This window comes from Gekko japonicus, unplaced genomic scaffold, assembly GCF_001447785.1.
Source record: "Gekko japonicus isolate JY-2015 unplaced genomic scaffold, Gekko_japonicus_V1.1 scaffold2173, whole genome shotgun sequence".
Taxonomy (NCBI): Eukaryota; Metazoa; Chordata; class Lepidosauria; order Squamata; family Gekkonidae; genus Gekko; species Gekko japonicus.
The window spans coordinates 203,099-211,332 of record NW_015172070.1 but is presented as its reverse complement, the minus strand read 5'-3'; positions in this window follow the sequence as shown (position 1 = coordinate 211,332).

The window sequence follows — 8,234 nt, the reverse complement described above, 5'->3', positions numbered from 1 at the left end:
CTCACTGGTTTTCACCACCCTGAACAACTTTGTATCATCCGCAAATTTAGCCACTTCACTGCTTACTCCCATCTCCAAATCATTAATGAACAAGTTAAAAAGCAGTGGACCAAGTACTGATCCCTGCGGTACCCCACTGCTTACCACCCTCCACTGAGAAAATTGCCCACCTACACTCACTCTCTGTTTTCTATGAACTAGCCAGTTTTTGATCCATAAAAGGACTTGTCCTTCTATCCCATGATTTTTGAGCTTACTTAGGAGCCTTTGATGAGGAACTTTATCAAAAGCTTTCTGGAAGTCAAGGTAAATAATATCTATTGGATCCCCCTTGTCCACATGTTTGTTCACCCCCTTCGGGCTCCAGCCGCGCCGCGTCGCTCCGCAGTTGCGTCATCCGGTTCCGCCTCGATCCGATGTCGTCGTCGCTCTCACGGTCCGCCAGATGCTGCCATTGTTCTTCCTCGCCGCCGCTGCTTCTCTTACTGCCATCGTCGCCGTCAACCCTCCTGGCACGGAACCAGGAGGAGGGTGCCCCCCGCCTCTAAGGCAGGTACCCATTTCTCTACTTGCAATTACTTTCGAGCCGCTGGGTTGGCGGGAGCTGGGACTGGGGCCGGTAGCTCACTCCGGCCGCTGTGGGGATTCGAACAGCCATTATGGCTGTTCGCTATAGATGTTACTGCAGGTGCTGTTACTCCCTGCGCCACCGCTCCCTTTTATTTTAGTTTCAATGTTTATACCCCACATGTCTCCTTAGTGGGGACCCAAAGCAGCTTCCAATAACAATATCATTCTCTCCTCTATTTTATCTTCACAATAACACAAGGCTGCCAACCTCTAGTTGGTACCTGAAGATCTCCTGGTATTACAACTGATCTCCAGATGAGACAGAGATCAGTTCCCCTGGAAAAAATGGCTGCTTTGGAGAGTGGCTGCTATAGCATCACTCACATCCCACTGAAGTCGGGTAGGTTAGGCCGAGAGAGTGTGACAGGCCACCCAGCCACACTTCCATGGCTGAGTGAGGATTTGAGCCTTGATCTCCAAGATACTTGCCTGACACTCTAACTATGAGACCACACAGGTGCACATTCTGTCCATTTGTAAAGGCCCTTCTTCTCTTTTTCAGTGAGCTGTGGATGATTACCCTACTGACCTCTGTTAGCCTCTGGGTTGCCAACCTCCAGGTGGTGGCTGGTGATCTCCTGATATTACAACTGTTTTACAGGCGACAGAGGCCAGTTTACCTGGAGAAAATGCCGTTTTAGAAGGTAGACTCTGTGGCAGGGGCGTCAAACTCATTTGTTATGAGGGCCAGATCTGACATAAATGCGATCTTGTCGGGCCGGGGCCTGTGTGTCATAAAATGTAATGCCAGGTAGCAGAGACATAAACTTTATAAAGGACACAAACACAAAGTTTTTTGTTTTACTTAAAATAAAAACATGCTTAAAACATTAGCTCTGTAAGCTGCAAACCTACTTTTGATTTATTGACATTCACCACAGAAATCTCAGAGTTCTGAGCCTAGGACCCAGGTTAAAACATGAAATGGCTGAGTGATTTAAGAGAGTCTGGCGAAGCAAGCTATGATGCAGCAGCAGCAGCAGAACTGGAAGCAGAAGACGGCCAGTTCCACTGCAGACCTGATGGAAGCCTTCCGGGGGCCTCATCCGGCCCCCGGGCCACATGTTTGACATCCCTGCTCTGTGGCATGATACCCTATTGTGATCTCTCTCCTCCCCAAACCCCGCCCTCCTCAGACTCCACCCTCAAAATCTCCAGGTATTTCCCAACCCAGAGCTGGCATCCCTAGGCCAGAGTGACCTTCCCCTTTGTTGTTGCAGGAAAGGAGGAAAAGAGCCTGTCAGCTTCTTTCTGGCTCTCCCCTTGCTGTGGAAACATCCGTTGGAAGACTCCTGCCCAGGCATGGAAGGGCATCTTCTCTGCGGGGGTCTTTTCAGGGCATGGATGGTGAAATAAAGATGGACAGGTGGGTAATAGCCGGGCTGGCCAGATGCCCACTAGCTGAGAATCAGTCAGCTGGGGCTCCATTTCCCAGTCAGTTCAAAGGCTCCAGTTGGGTAACCTGATTATAACTCATCGCAGAAGGGAATCAAAGGCTTGGATAATTACAATGATCTGTTGTGCTCATCCCTCGTGATAAGAGCGGCCGCCGCGTAACACAGCCCGGCTCTGTCTGGGCTTTGGCAGCAGCCGCCTCCCTGGCCCCTCCTGGCCCCCAGCAGCACCTGCTGCCCACACTAATCTTTTAGAGTGGAGATCGATCGACAAGGGTTCGGTGCACATTAACTGTTATTTTTAGAGCTGCACCAAACCCAAGCCTCGGGAATCAGGTGGGCGAGAAACAATGTGCTTGTTAACATGCTGTCAAGTCACTTCCAACTTATGGCTGCCCTATGAATTAATGTCCTCCAAAACATCCTATCGTTAACAGCAGGGCTATTTTTGGGCAGGAACGCACAGGAACGGAGTTCCAGCTGGCTCCCGAGTTGGCCACGCCCAGCAGGAACTCATTAGCATAATAGGCCACACCCAACAACAGGAACTCATTAGGATTGGCTACATTAGGGGTGTGTGGCCTAACATGCAAAGGAGTTCCTGCTACAAAAAAGGCCCTGGGTTTTGACAACAAACAAGGTAAACAGAATAAGAAGCAAAAGGTGGGTGTGGCTGGATGACCACACTTCTGGTAACATGGGGGGGCGTCCTAATGTGCTAATGAGCTGTGCTGTCACGGGTGTGGCCCAATTTGCTAATGAGTTCCTGCTGGGCTTTTTCTACAAAAAGAGCCCTGGACTAACAGCCTTGCTCGGGTCTTACAACCTGAATGCCCATATGGCTCCCTCTGGAGTCAATCCATCTTTTCCTGCTGCCTTCTACTTTTCCCAGCATTACTGTCCTTTCAAGCGACTCTTGTCTTCTCATAATGTCACCGAAGTACAGATAGCCTCAGTTTAGTCATTTGAGCTTCCAGGGAGAGTTCAGGCTTCATTTGACTCTTTCAGAGGAGTCCATCAGGCAGACCTAGGGTTGCCAGCCTCCAGGTGGGACCTGGGTATTTCCTGGAATTCCAAATGATTCAGGCTACAGGGATCAGTTTCCCTGGGAGAAAAGGGCTGCTTTGGCAGGGCTGCCGAAAGCCACCCTGGGCCCCCAGACAAAGATTCCACCCTGGGCCCCCAGACAAAGATTCCTCATCTCACCCTGATCCAAACGAATTATCATAACAAAACAAATAACTTGGCTTGCTGTTACCATGAATCTATCGTGATAAAAGAATCAGCCTTTCTGTCCATCTTTTTAAAAAAATTCTACCCCACTGTTCTTCTCAATGGGAACATAAGAAAATAAGAGAACATAAGAGAAGCTAATGTTGGATCAGGCCAGTGGCCCATCCAGTCCAACACTCTGTCACACAGTGGCCAAAAATACCAGGTCACAGTCACAGAACAGACCGCAAAAAGAAGAAAGAAACTGTGAGGTAACTGCGCTAGATAATATTTCAATAATAATCACAAAATTGTACAAAAATGTGTGCAGAAAATTATATAAATATACAAGACAATAGAAATTGATGTGCTGACGATGGTCTCCGGAATGCTCTATCGTTTCGATACTATTCTTCTTCCGGGAGTGAATGAAAACAGCGACTCTTGGTCTGTCTTTTCAACTAGTAGGTATCAAAAATCTATAATATTCACCGATGTATCATGACTTAATTGCAAGAATTTCTGTGACAGAATGTTCCTGGGGCAAGGTGCTTGTGTATTGCCTTCAGAAGCCCTCCCACTGTTGCCCCCCCCCCAAGCACCAAGAATACAGAGCATCACTTGCCCCAGACTGAGAGTTCCTATCTATACCTTGTGGCTAATAGCCACTAATGGACCTCTGCTCCATATCTAATTCCCTCTTGAAGCTATCCATGCTTGTAGCTACCACCACCTCCTGTGGCAGTGAATTCCATGTGTTAATCACTCTTTAGGTGAACCCAAGGCAGCTTACATGATTCTCCTCTCCATTTAATCCTCACAACGACCCTTTGAGGTAGGTTAGGCTGGGAGTGTGTGACTGGCCCAAAGTCACCCAACAAGCTTCCATTGCAGAGTGGGGATCTGAACCTGGGTTTCCCAGATCCCAGTCTGACACTTTAACCACCGCATCACGCTGGCAAGGCATTACTCATCAGCGGACAAAGCTAGGACACTAAAAAAATGGCCACCAGTGTCCGGATGGTTGTGGGAGTTCCGGGGCCAAAATGGAAAGGCATGGGAAAATCCTGGCCCAGGTGAGAAAAATCACAACCACACCATGCTATTTGGCAATGGAAGCTAAGAGTCTCTGTTTGTGGAAGGCATAACTTGGAAAATAATGCTACATGTTTGAAAAGTGGCCACCAACCCCAGAATGATGATGGAAGTTGCAGTGCTCAAAAAGGAAGGGAATTGGAACACCCTGAACCAGGTTATCTTCACGACAGGCAACAAGAGAGCTTTTAAGCAACCTCTTATGTGTCTCTAATAGTCAGATCCCCAATCCAGCATGGAAGCTGCTCATGAGGCTTAGCTGGAGAACCGTCCCGGCCCTCTGGTCTCTCCCTTTTCCTTACACTCTTCTCAGTTGCTCTGGGCATAGAGCAGGGGTCACTGGGGGTGGGGGTGGGGAGGGGGAGCTGTGAATTCCCTGCATTGTGTGGCAGGTTGGATTAGATGACCCTCGGGGTCCCTTCAAGCTCTGCGTTTCTATGTCCACCTGGCCCCACTGGTGGACCTCCTGATGGCACCTGGTATTTCTGGCCACTGTGTGATACAGAGTGTTGGACTGGATGGGCCTTTGGCCTGATCCAACATTGGCATCTCTTATGTTCTTATGTTCTTATGTTTCCTCACCTTCCTCTCTTTGGTTCTTACTTTTCCTGCTCTTCTGTTCCTAGGACCAGTCGGCCTTCCCTTCTGTAAGGCTAGAGCAAGGGTGCATGCTGTCTGACATTTCACTGGTGAAAATCAGGCCAGGCCTTTAGCTACAGTGGGGTGTTTGGGTGCCCTGCCCCCTTAATCAAAAGCCCTGCCCCACAAATAGTCATGCCAGAAACCTTAATTTGCATGTTTCCCAAAGGCTCATGGGAATGCTTTTGAAAGACTCACCATGACTAGGTGGTATACAGCAGGACTGGGCTAGCAGAAAGGGGGATTGTTGGAAATGTATTGAAGGTACCAATCTTAAGTGTGTTTCTAAGCTGACATTTTGTAGAATGGAACCCAAAAGGCATTTAGATGCCTTCAGAAGGCAATTAAATGCTCTCTGAGCTGTTTTTTCGTAGAGGCTGATATACTCGTTGCCCTGTTCCTTGAAAGGAAAAGCTAGAAATAGGCTCAGAACCTCCCCCTTTAAAGACAAGCATGCAGATTGATTTAGTTAACTGTAATTTAACTGCCCCCTTAAAAATGTAAATGCCCCCTAAACAAAAAAGATCCTGGTTACGGGCCATGGTTGCTATCTTCATTTAGTTGGCTGGGGTTTGTATCTTTTCATAATGTTTTAGGGCAGCCTCTGGTTTTTTAGTACCCTGTTGGGACTTTAATTTGTGCCTAGCTGTGAAGTATTACAGATTTTTTTAAAGAATAGCTATGGAATTATTTTGGGGTATTTTATGCTTTTCATTGCAGATGATATCTCATAAGTCACCTTGTGAGCCTGTGCTGGCTGAGGGCAGGATATTATTTTTTTAATATACCTTTTTTAAAAAAGCACTACTCCTTGGTGTATGTTGAAGTTGGATCCTCTTCAACCAACTGTCCCCTGTTGATTTAAAAGATCAGCATTGTTCTTTCGGTTACAGATAAGTTTGAAAACCCAAAAGCATTTTCTAGAAGAAGAAGAAGTGGAAGCAGAGGAGAAGGAGGGATTTATACCATGCCCTTCACTTGGAGTCTCAGAGTGGCTTACAATCTCCTTCCCTTCCACTTTCCACAACGGACACTCTGTGAGGTAGGTGAGGCTGAGAGAGCTCCAATAGAACTGCTCTTGAGAGAACAGCTCTGAGAGAACTGTGGCTTGCCCGAGGTCACCCAGCAGCTGCACGTAGAGGAGTGGGGAATCAAACCCAGTTCTCCCAGATTAGAGTCCGTGGTCCTAACCACTATACCAAACTGATACTGACTGGATCCAGTCATGCTTTTAGGGATGCCAGCCTCGGAAACCGGGGAAACCCCCCCCCCCCCCGAATTTCAGCTCATTTCCAGACTTCAGTTCCCTGGAGAAAATGGATGCTTTGGAGGGTGGACTCTGTGTCTTCGTACCCCTCTGAGGCCCCTGTCCTCCCAAGGCTCCATCCCCAAATTTCCAGGAGTTTCCCAACCTGGAGCTGGCAACCCTAAGCCCCCATCCCCTGCTAGTGGCCAGGGGGGACCTGGCAACCCTATTAACCTTTTGCAAACTGGAGGCATCCTGTAGAGCTAGAACAGTGGTGGTGGTGAGAATGCCAGGTAGGCATCTGGAAGACCCAGGTGCAGAGCCCCCCTCAGCCATAAAAGCTGATGGCTGACCTTAAGCCAATCGCTTAGTGTGTGTGTGTGTGTGTGACTTCATAAAGCTGTTGTGAGGCTTACAGGATCACGTATGTGAAACACTGAGCGCTGCATGCATGCCCCGTTTTATCATGAGGTTCCAGAGCTGACGTGCCCCGCAGCGTATTAAAATGGCAGGTGGCACACTGCTTGGTGCATTAGAGTTTATGGGCGTGCCTGTATATTGATGCATCCATCAACCCAAACCCAGAGGTTTTCATTTACGAGGCTCTGAGGAGGGAGATAAAGTTTGCAAAATGAGAACTGGGGCATTTTGATGCAAACTAGCCCCCCCCCCCCCTCCCCGCTTGCCAGACTCCAGGTGGTAGCGACAGAGGTCAGTTCCGCTGGAGAAAATGGCTGCTTTGAAAGGTGGACTGTATGGCATTATACCCTGCTGAGGTCCCTCCCCTCCCCAAACCCTGTCCTCCCCAGGTTCCACCCCCAAAACTTGCAGGTATACCACAACTCAAACCTGGCAGCTCTATCACCCCATCTTAAGTCCTAAAGAGGGACAAAACAAGGACTTGGCAGCAGACGGGACCTAGTGAATAAGGACAGTCGGAGTGTATCCTAGTTTGCATTCTGTGCAGAATGATTTAGTGCTGCAAAACGGCTGCCAAGAGCGATGATGAGATTGAAATTTACAAGGCTCTTGATATATGTTTAGCACGAAGCCTGGCAAGCTCTAAATATTAATTTGATCTTATAAGAGCCGGGTTTTTCAGGTAGACATTTCTCATCGGGGCATGTCAAAATCCTTGCCATCCTCTTTCCTCCTCTCCCGGCAACTGGAACAGACAGCGTGCTTCTCACCATGGAGGTTCTGTTACGCCTTTTTGGGTAGTAGGCCACTTCTCTCCTGCAGATGTGTCTGACTTACAGCACCCTAATCATGTGACAGCTGTACACACTTTGCGACAGTCATTTCTCGCCTCCGTGAATGCAACATCTGCATTCCCATCACACATCTGTGCTGCAGCCAGAGCTGCTGTGCTGGCAGCCATGCTTGGAGCCCTTGCTAAAAAATACGACGACAGCAGAGCCCGCTTTGGTTTGCGATGGGACATTTTCTTGGGCCTGTGCATATGGGAGGAGACCGTTACGGTACCTTAGGGTCCACGCATGCCTTGGCAAAGACATGCACACCAGCTGGATTGTTTGGTCTTGGGGATGGTCAGCAAGTTGCTGACTGGGCACCGCTGGGCTAGGGTTGCCTACTCCATCTTGGGGAAACCCTGGAGATTTTGGGGGGGCAGTACCTGGGGTGAACATAAGAACATAAGAACATAAGAGACGCCAATGTTGGATCAGGCCAAAGGCCCATCCAGTCCAACACTCTGTGTCACACAGTGGCCAGAAATACCAGTGCCATCAGGAGGTCCAGCAGTGGGGCCAGGACATTAGAAGCCCTCCCACTGTTGACCCCCCCCCCAAGCACCAAGAAGACAGAGCATCACTTGCCCCAGAGCCCCTAGCTATACCTTGTGGCTAATAGCCACTGATGGACCTCTGCTCCATATGCTTATCTAATTCCCTTTTGAAGCCGTCCATGCTTGTAGCACCCACCACTTCCTGTGGCAGTGAATTCCATGTGTTAATCACTCTTTGGGTGAAGAAGTACTTCCTTTTATCCGTTCTAAC